Below are 10361 nucleotides of genomic sequence, written 5' to 3' on the forward strand. Positions count from 1 at the left end.
CGGAAAATCAGGGTTCGAAGTGCGCAAGCCTGCTTCGATACTCACCCTCTTGCTACCACGGCCGAAGGAAAAAGCAACACCAGCGAGTAGTCTGAAAGTTGCCGTGTTCCGAGTGTACAACCAGCTATACGTACACTCTGAAAAATTTTACACCCTAAAAGGCTTAAAACGAGTGTACGCATTAAAAGCATCCTTATGAACACCCTTTTTACGCCCCATTTTCGAAATTGGAGGTGTTCGTAATAAAACACCCTCAAAACACCTTATTTACACCTTTATATTTAGGGTGTAATGAACAAGGCTACAAATGATTGATATGTGGGGTTTAACAACCCAAAACCACCATACGAATATGATAGACGCTGTAGTGGAGGGCACCGGAAATTTCGACCACCTGGGGTTCTTTAAGGTGCACCCGAATCGGAGCACACGTGCCTAAGGGCTACAAATGCACGACATTTTCGGGCCGTTTTGCTTATACTGTTTGTCACAGAACGAGCGCTAAAAAAGAGCGCGCCGCCAAATCCTTGCGACAACGGGCGGCAGAAACGCCGCGAGGTAAAAAGAGAAAAAAAAAGAAAGCAAACATCGAGGGCTCCCGGGCGCGCGCTCTCCCCGCAGAAGCACGGCTTCGCAGACGAACCTCCTCACCCCACATCGGCGGCCCAGCAAGCCCGCGATTTTTCCAGAAAGAAGTGGGCGGGGCCATACCGAGTTGACTCACCGGCCGGAGAGGGCATTCCAACTGTCTCGCCCTCTTCCCAGCTTTCGCCGCGTATCGCGCCGACGAAATGACCAGAAATTTCTGGAAGGTGGCGCGGAAGGTATTTAATCGAGCGGCCGAGACGACAGAACAGGAGGTGACGGAAGTTAACGCCAGAGCGCGTAGGAATTCCGCCGTGGAGTCGGCGAAGGTTCTGCCCGTAGTGACAGAACAGGAGGAGACGGAAAGTTAGCGCCGGAGCGCGTAGGGATTCCGCCGTGGAGTCGGCGAAGGTTCTGCCCGTAGTGACAGAACAGGAGAAGACGGAACGTTAGCGCCGGAGCGCGTAGGAATTCCGCCGTGTAGTCGGCGAAGGTTCTGCCCGTAGTGACAGAACAGGAGGAGACGGAAGTGAGCGCCAGAGTGCGTAGAGATTCCGCCGTGTAGTCGGCGAAGTTTTTGGTCCGTAGGGACGGCTCGAGCTACAGGCAAGAGCGTGGGTTTACCGCTATCGAGCGAAGACGCGGGCAACAGCTGCGTGTGGGAAGCCGACGGATTTCCGGCGAAGAAGTTGAAGTTTGAAGAGTGGCCAATTGAAGACGGGAGGTTTCCTGGAAGAGAAACTTCAGAGAGCTGCGGAACGACAACAACGCTGGACTTTGAGTGAGTGATTCTCGGAAGAGTATCATTCAGACTTTTGTTCCAAGGACTTTGGACTGAATAGGTTTTCTATCTCTTTAGTCCTTAAGTGTCTTGGTTGTTCAATGCATGCGACTGCATTGTAGTGCGTATTGTTGTCTGTGTCCGTTGTTTCAAGTGTGGTTGATTGTACTGTGTAGTACATTGTTTGTTTGGTGACGTATTGTATGTAACTATTGTGGAGTGTGCATACGTGTGTATTGTGTTTTGATCTGCCGTTAATGAGAATATAATTTTGTTTGTTTATCAACTCTCGGCTCTGACTTGTTCTTTGGGCCACAGCCGGCGTCCGCTGGCGCACCAATAAGGACCACTTCTAAATTGTCCACGCTTCCGTGGTGCGATTCGGGGGGCCGATACTTCGGCTTTTGGAATTAGCCCGGCGATCGCCTCCCTAATAAACGGGACAGGTGTGACACTGTTAGTATACGTTAACCATCTTGATACCAGCAAGGCTCCCACTACTAGCTGCTTGCGAGTCTAGTAATGAATCGAAGCAGAAAGTAATGTGGCTGAAACGCAGTTTTCATCGATAAAGCACGCAAACTACTATAAGATGGAACATACAATAGGAGCAGCGCTTGTTCAATTGAGTAAGGGCCAATTCTCCTGTACCTGTTCCTTTCATTTATGTCATTTGCGTGGTTAGTCAACACTCACAAAGTACACTGATTTGCCTTAACAAGGTAATGTTGCGCACATTGGTGTAGCCATGCATAGAACACTCCCCCCTTCCCACCGTCCCCAATAAGATCGAAGCTTTTAAAGCTGGAGATAAAACGTCTACCACTTGCAAAAAAAACAACAAGAGCACAGTTGTTTAGCCATAACCACCATGTCAGCTGGCCATCAGGTCCCTTAAAAACGAACATTGGCGTCATGTATATTTAGCAGGCACGTTTTATTTAACTACTGTAGCGAATATTCCTCTTCATGTGTCCTTAAGGGTGCATCATGGTAATTACGAAGAGGACACCGACCATAAAGAAAAATGCAGAATAAGGACATTTCGGTGACCTTGACGCAGCCTTGCTCACAATGACAGGAGCCTTGTGGACTGAATTGCGAACAAAGCTCTCCTCAGGGGAGCCGAAACGCATCCTCTAGTTCTCTCTCTCTCATCTGCGTTTTTTTTGTGGATCCCCTTCTTTTAATTTATGTAAATTCCCCAGCAGACGTGCTTCGGTCAAAGCCTTGACTTTGTAGGTAGTGAGAAAACAGCATTGATAAAATATTCTCAGCCGTGGTCTTGTTCCAAAGACTGCAAGCTAAATCCAAAAGTATTGCCGCAAAGTGAAGACAGAAGTAGTAATTAACAGGTTGAGAAAGTAGCAGCACGTCAGTATTTTTATTTACTGCGTGCCAGAGCGTTCGTCTTCTTTCTTGTTATCGCTTGCTGCATAAAAGCGTGCAGATGCACGTATGCGCTGTCCTCTTCATCTTCCTAGCAGTACGCACGTGGCAATATGTTCTCATCGAATAGTGTGACGGCCGATGCATGCAATGTTCCAATGTCTTTACCGAAATGAAAGTGCTGATAAATTATCGCCTGCGTGACCTTGAATGTGCAGTCCCTAAAGACCCATAGAGCTAAGCAAAAAGCATCAGCTTAGCATTTTTACCCAAGTTAACTACAATAGGTCGGTGAAGGTGCGCTAAACATTGCTCCTGAATATTAGAAATGCGCGTTCTGACTAGTAGCTCGTGCTGGCCGCACTGCACCGTCACAAAGTTCACTGCAATTCAGAGGCGCTGTTAAAGAAGGAGTATAATGCAACAGATCACTACCGCAAAAAAAAAAAAAAGCAGCGCCCGCACTATCAGCGGAGGGCCGGAGCTAGCGGTAAACCGGATCTAGCCGGTCTGAAGGTGCGCCGATGCCATGAAGTCTCGTCGCCAAGACAACTTTGGCTGCCCGGTATTGCTGCATGCCGGGCGCACAGCGCGGGAAAGGGGTCGACGTCGTCTTACATGTCACTGCGTGCGCTGGCAAAAAACCCTCCCGTGTGTGTGCGTGTGGTGCGCGTGGCTTCTCGATCGGCAGAGTTTATTAGTCGGTGTTTAGTTTGAAATGTGCCTGTGCTCTGTGCTCCACCAGTGTGTTCTGTCAGTGCTGAGTATTGCGAAGGTGCACCATCCTGAAGACTGGACCTGTGTATCTATATTGTGGAGCACTCGAAGTGCAATAGTGAGTACCGCTCTCACGTCATTCCGTTCAGCGCTTTGTTAACTGCGTGAGCACGAGAATAACGCCTTCAAACGATCTTGTTTTCAACTGATTGATGAGAAATCAGCATTTGTATATTTACGAGAATATTTGTCCGAACTGTTTCACGGGGATGATGGCGAAGTGTGATGGTGGGCAAGTTTTTTTTTGTTTGTTTGTTTCTTTGGATTGTTTGGAGTACAGAGAAGGCGATTCTTAAGAAAAGAAGAGAAAAGTGAGCCCCGTAACTGTCTGCTTCAGTGAGCGACACCTCAACAGTAGCTCACAAGGGATAGGGGTGAGGAGGGATAAAAGGGGTAGGAGTAAAGGTGTAGAAAAAAGGAAGAGACGCGAGGTGGTAAGCCAGAAGGAGCGACAACAAACTGAGGGGATAGGAGAGTTAGAAAGTATGGAAACACGGTGACAGGAGTCCGAGCACGGGGTACCACTTGCGAGAGCTCTTGTCGGCGTCAGTAGATGGCGTAGAGCAAGTCCTGTCGGTCAGAGCTACACTGTCGTCGAAGGTCGTCGGCGTCAGGAGGTGACGTAGGGCGAGCCCAGACGGCCAGAGGTACGCTGACGACGGAGATCGCGAGGGCACAACCGGTCGGCACGGAATCCAGCAAGCGAGTCGTTTGGAGTACAAAGCAGAGTGAGCGTGCACCGCTGAGGTTCAGCGAAGAAATTGAACAGATTTTTGCGGTGCCCTTTCTTGGCAGCAGTGTTTAACGGGGCCTGCTCGTGATGCAGATCAATTTTAGTTTACTAATTATTACATGTGTGGGAGGCGTCGCCTGTTAACTCTAAGCATCAAGCGTATCTAAGACGCATATGCTTGGGCATGTTGGTAGTTTATTTGCTCTCTTTTTTTTTCTTATTGCACAAAAAGACAGAGATCGGAAAACAAGGGCGTGGTGTCCATGTCGTTCTTTTCGGTTCTTTTTCGTTTTGTGCGGTAACACTACCATGATAACTCGGGTTGATGCATCGGGTGACAACACAGCATATTGCATCGTGTTAGGTGCGCCTCGCGAAGTTTGCCTACTTGCTAATACATTCAATTTCGTTAAATGGTCTTCACCGGTATTTTCGTTCACCCGCAACGTAGCGTGACACTGCCGACAGCCGTGCCTGTGTAGCGGATCGAGCACTGAAGCTGGACTTTTGTTTGAACAGACCTTTCGTCTGTGTGTGTGGTCGAATTGCCTACTTGAACAGTGCAAACACTTGTTTCAACATAACTGCTAACGTTCGAGCACATTTTATTCATATTGTTTTCATCATGTGTAACTTTCAAAATGTTCTTGTTATTCAGAGTTTTATTGCCATCACCTCGCTTTGGCGTTTAACTTCGCTAAGTACTTCAGATGTTAAAGGTATTTTCGCTATGTGAAGCGTGTTATTAGTTTTTTGCACAAAAAACACTTTAATATAATACATACTGCACGGTATATAAGCATGTGTTGCAGCCAAAATGTAAGTCTGGGCAGCATATTTATCTGGGAACACAGCACGCACAGCCACTTAACAGCCTACGCTGCATCGGGAAGGAGTTATGCTTTCTCACCCTGCCAGCATGATTGAAACTAATGGCCCTAATTTAGCATTATGCAAAGGTCTTTGAGTGAAAGTAACAGGGTCATTTTATTCCAAATTTTCCAGCTAATTTTGCGGCATGGCAAATGTGTTTGAAAAAAAACATCATGCTGATTAAATGCACTGAAAACACCGAACTGCTTGTATATTTCGGAGAGAAAAAAGTTTTTGGTCGCGTGGTTGCCTTTTCAACTTTCCATAATGTTTAAATGTTGGTTGTGAAAAAAAATATTTTACAAGTACCGCTCCTTTTTTTATACCAAGTTTGGTACATGTTAAGTAAAGGGGCTTATGTGAGGTGTTTGAAACTCAGTAATATTAATACAAAGTTTCGGCCACATACGTCTGCAAGAATTTAGCCAAAGTGTGTTATGTTTGCATTTTCTCATTGCTATACTGCACTTTGTATGAATATCTGAGCTGTCGCTACTTACTTCACAGAAAAGATATTTTGATGAAGAATAATTTTTAGACCTCCACGAAGAAAGATCACTCATTTCACAGAATTGTCATTTTTGTCCGTATTGAGACGCAGTTTGCACCATGTGGTGGTCCAATTAAAAATCACTTTTTCCCTAATTTGAAAGCAAATAAACAGTTTTTGTATGTGACAAGTTTCATCTGTACAATTTCTATTTCAAGGAATAAAATATTTTTTTTTAATTTTCCCTTAAACGGCAATGGGGAACATCGAGGCGTCGGCTGCTGTATGGCCAAATGGCGAATGGGGAACTTGGAACTTCAAAAATCATTTAGGGGCAAAGCATTTGAGGCCGTAGGTCATTCCCTCCTCTGTAGTCATACTAGTATTATGTAGCCACTTGATGAGTTGCACAATAGATAGCGTTAGTGGTTTTCACAGCATATACTCAGAAAAAATGATGATTCGTGGGGCGAATCGTTCGTCCATACATTTGTGCTTTCATCCGTTCGTCTGTGCATCCATCCGTCCGGGCTTCCGTGTTTCGGTCTTTCCGTGAGTCCGTCCGTATTTCTGTTCGTCCATACTGGCGTCAGACTGTCTGTCCATCAGTTTGTGCGTCCGGACGGACGAACGCTACGCCCCGCTCATCATTATTTACTCCGTGGATATGCTGTGATCTTTTTTTCAAAACATAAATTGCTATGACAAAATTTGGCACATGAAAATAACTGTTTATTTGCTTCGATTTAGGTACAAACTCTATTTTAATTCAACCACCACATGGTGCAAGTTGCGTCTCATTATAGACAAAACAATTATTTTGTAAAATTTGCCATTTTTTCTCGTAGAGATTGACAGCTTCAGAGGTCTGAAATATTTTTTTCCTCCAAATATACCTTATGTGGATTAAGCATTCACTCCTCAGATATTCATTCAAAGTGCAGTATTGATATAGAAAAATGCAGATATAACACACTTCGGCTAAATTATTTGAGGCGTATGTCGTCGAAAAATGGTGATATTATTACTGAGCTTCAAGCACTTTACCCAAGTCCTTCACTTAACTTGTAGACCAAATTTGGCACGGAAGAAGAGATACTTATGAAAAAATTTTTTTCGCACATATACAGACGAGATTTCGGGAAGTTCAGGAGGCAGCCACGTGACCAATAGATTATTTGTCTGCGAAATATTCTAGCAGTTACCCTTTTTAATGCAGTAAAGTTAGTGCGATTTTTTTTTCGAATACATTTGCGGTGGTCACCAAAAGGGCTGGGACGTCTGATGTAGAATGACCCAATAGCCAATTCTTCCATTATATAATCGTGTCAATGTGAGCCAGTTCAAGAACACTAGTATCATTCGCATTTTAATTCGTAACTCTACAGTACTTAATTTTACAAGTTACCTTCTCAATGCGCATACCGTCATGTATGCTCAGTGTCATTGTGCTTTTGTGCAATACAGATAAAATATGTATATGTTGTTGCGCGTCGTACTGTATTCCGTTTAATAAACTAATCGAATTAGTACCATGGTAGATCTGCAGAAATACACATGCAGCTGTGTTGATGCATACTTAAGCATAGAACTTGATATTCACTTAGTTTGGTCGTTGCATGCAGCTAAGGGAACAATATCAACTTGGAGCAGTACCCTTTCATTTGCCTGCGCGAACAAACTGAAATGGTAAAGTAAGGTTCATATACGGCACGAAAGGTATAATGACTCTGCCACAGCGCGCTTTTTATTGCGTTTATTGCTCGGCATACCTTTTCTACCATTTCTCACTGCAGTGGAGCCCAATGCCTCTGAATATGCTTGCTATGCACTCAATTTATACTTACACATAAGAAAGCAGTTAGTTATGCATGGTGCACACTGTATCTTGCACTCTTTGTGAAATTTCAGTCATTGTTCTTTGTGTATTTATTTTAGGTTTCGGGGATTGAATTTCCTGTACAGAAAGAACAGCTTCGCCCCACTTCTCTCAAATACACCAGTCATCTCAGCAGCTGAAGATGATTGTGCAAGCAGCAGTGACGAGTGGTTTTGCAGTTAGAAGTATACCAACACTGACATTACATTAATACAACCCAAATTACACTACCTTGTTGAATGTTCTCTTTTTTAATGTCGAAATTTATACTGCGAGATGTTATAGGCTGTAAATGTGACGCCAGAAACTCGCTTACTCTTTCTACGTGTTTTTTTCTATTGTACAGGTGTCAATCAAACGCCATACGTCTCATTCGTTTGCCCGACTAGCGCAAATGTTTTTGAAAGTTGTAAAGATTTATTGTATTGAAAACAATGAGTTTTTAGTATAGAGAGAAAGAAACTTGGTCCCGTGACATATTTAAAAATTTTGCAGAATGCCATCACAGTCCTGTTTGTCCGATTTGCAGTTTTTCTATAATAAAGGCAGATGTTAACATATGGGCTTAATTTTTTTTGCTTCGGCGTTATGTTCGGTTGGACGTTACGCTACAGGTTACTGCTTGCACTAGTGTGTGTGTGTGTGTGCTTTTTCCGCCCCCTATATCTAAAAATAACTAAAAGGAAAAAGGGGGGTAGCCCGTACCACCAGGAGGTATAACAGGCTCAAGCCAATCTAACATAAATGAAGAGGGGAAACTTCCCAAATTTTTATTTTTATTTGAAAAAGCCAATTAGTTAAAAAAAATAACATGGGTAAAACCTAGTGAGTGCAGCATGAAACTGTAATAAATAAACTAGTTAGCTTCTCAGGAATGAGCAGGTCGATATGCAGCAGCAGTGTATTTCCCCCACTTGAGTTTTGGGAGTTCGTGTGTGTGTGTGTGTGTGCGTGTGCGTGTGTGTGTTGCGTGGGTGTGTGTGTGTTTGTGTGTGTGTGTGTGTGTGTGTGTGTGTGTTTATTTTAAATGCATTGTCATTGAATGCAGAAAGTCCAAAAACAAACAACGAAGTGGGATGTGAGCCAGTGGTCTTGAGGATGGGTAAACGTTGACGAGGATGGTAGCAGTGGCCTCTGTGATGTCGAAGCCCATTTCTTCACCAGGAGTCATGTAGCCAGGCACGTCGGGCTGTCGTTCCAACCAGCGATGCAGCAGGGAACCTTGGGCAGCCTGTAGCCTGTTTGCCGCTGCGAACTCAGACAAGGCGCCATTCGCAATAGTAACAAGCTTTTAAAAAAAAAAGGGGGGGGGGCAGGATTAGGTACTTGCGCAAGCGTTGCGAATCCTATGGTTCGAGTACTTAGAGAAAATGGAGCAGTGATGCTATCGTTATCAGTCGCCGAGGTTTTCCCCCACCTTTGTTGGCATAACTGCGACTGTAATCGAGAGCACTCACGCAAAAGTTGTGATATGGAGGTGATTCGGAGTATGAAGCGACGTCCTGATAAAGTATTGGTAGCTAATACGTGTCATGTGGATGTCATAGAAACAGAGTTGCGCATGACAGTCACTAACTGAAGTAGATACGCGCGAGATTTTCTATTGGTCAATAGCCCATAATAATGCGCAGGTAGTGTTGTATCACTTTTGGGCACACGTAAATGGGTCACAATGTGTTGTGTGTTAGGGCATTCATTAAAGTAGTGTTGTTCGCTCAAGCAAGGTGCACCGCACATACACCTGTCCGATGCAGTTATATTGAATCGATGAAGATAATACTGGAAGTGTCCGTGACCAGATAATAAGTGTGTTAGGTTTTTAGGAGGCGGGAACCATTGAGGAATTTTGTACGGACTTGTGATCCAATGAAATAGCGTTGTCTCAGGTCCCTCAGTCTGCCAATGGGTGTGCCAATATGAATTCAAGATTTTATGAAACTGAGTTCGTACTGACCGAATAGATATTTTGGCGTAACGCACGAAGCCTGATTTCCCTCCTAATGCAGCTGCAGCGTCAGCTAGCTCATTTCCCAAAATTCCCATATGGCCAGGTACATGAAACATTTTTATAATTTTGCCTGACGAGATTATATGGTTAAGAAGCAGCTTAATGTTCCGAATTCTTTCATCGTTATCAGTGAGACTTGAAAGCTTCATTAGAAGCGATAGACAGTCTGTGTAAATGTGGGCTGGCGTGTTAAAGTTGTTTGTAAAAACGAAATGAAGGGCTTCTTGGAATGCTATTAATTCCGTGTCGTATGCGCTTGAAGCGTTGCGGATCTGAAATTTTCTAACAGTTATAATTTTTCCATCCTTTGTCAAAGCAATATATGCCGCACCCGCCGCGTAGGACGTGTATGAGCCGTCAGTGTATACGTGAATGGCTTTTGTTTTGAAAATAACCGCTTCTTCTGATGGTGAGAGTTTAGTGAAAGTAAATTTATATTTTTTACTGGGGTGATGAGCCCACGGACTGCATGGATATAGTATGTCAGCCGGTTTGAATGTTTTTACACCATAATAAGTTACGTTCCGGAGTATAAATAAGGAAAATTCTGCAGATTGTCTGTCCAATTCTAGTGGTAACGGAGGCGCGTTAGCGAGAATCTGTAGGGATGACGTACGTGTGGTGTAAAATGCACCTGTTAAGGAAATTAAGACGGTTCGCTGAACTGATAAAACTCGCGCCCTAATGAATTTTGATGGGAACATAGGCCACCATACCGGAGATGCATACGTGAGAGAGGGCAATATCACTTGACGGTAGAGTCGTCTAATGAGTGTACTTTTTAATGAACGGTGTGATTTAACAAATGCGAGGAGCCGGGACGTGGACACTTCAGCCTTTCCTTTA

The 10361-nt window shown here is 44.2% G+C and overlaps 1 long non-coding RNA gene across 1 annotated transcript; it reads left to right on the top strand.

Annotated features, from left to right (window-relative positions):
• The first annotated feature begins 488 nt into the window (after positions 1–488).
• LOC142783979 (uncharacterized) lies at positions 489–1652 on the top strand. The gene is made up of 2 exons (XR_012888547.1): positions 489–860; positions 1024–1652. It is a non-coding gene; the product is annotated as an uncharacterized LOC142783979 (long non-coding RNA).
• Positions 1653–10361: the final 8709 nt, after the last annotated feature.

This window comes from Rhipicephalus microplus, unplaced genomic scaffold, assembly GCF_043290135.1.
Source record: "Rhipicephalus microplus isolate Deutch F79 unplaced genomic scaffold, USDA_Rmic scaffold_13, whole genome shotgun sequence".
Classification (NCBI taxonomy): Eukaryota; Metazoa; Arthropoda; class Arachnida; order Ixodida; family Ixodidae; genus Rhipicephalus; species Rhipicephalus microplus.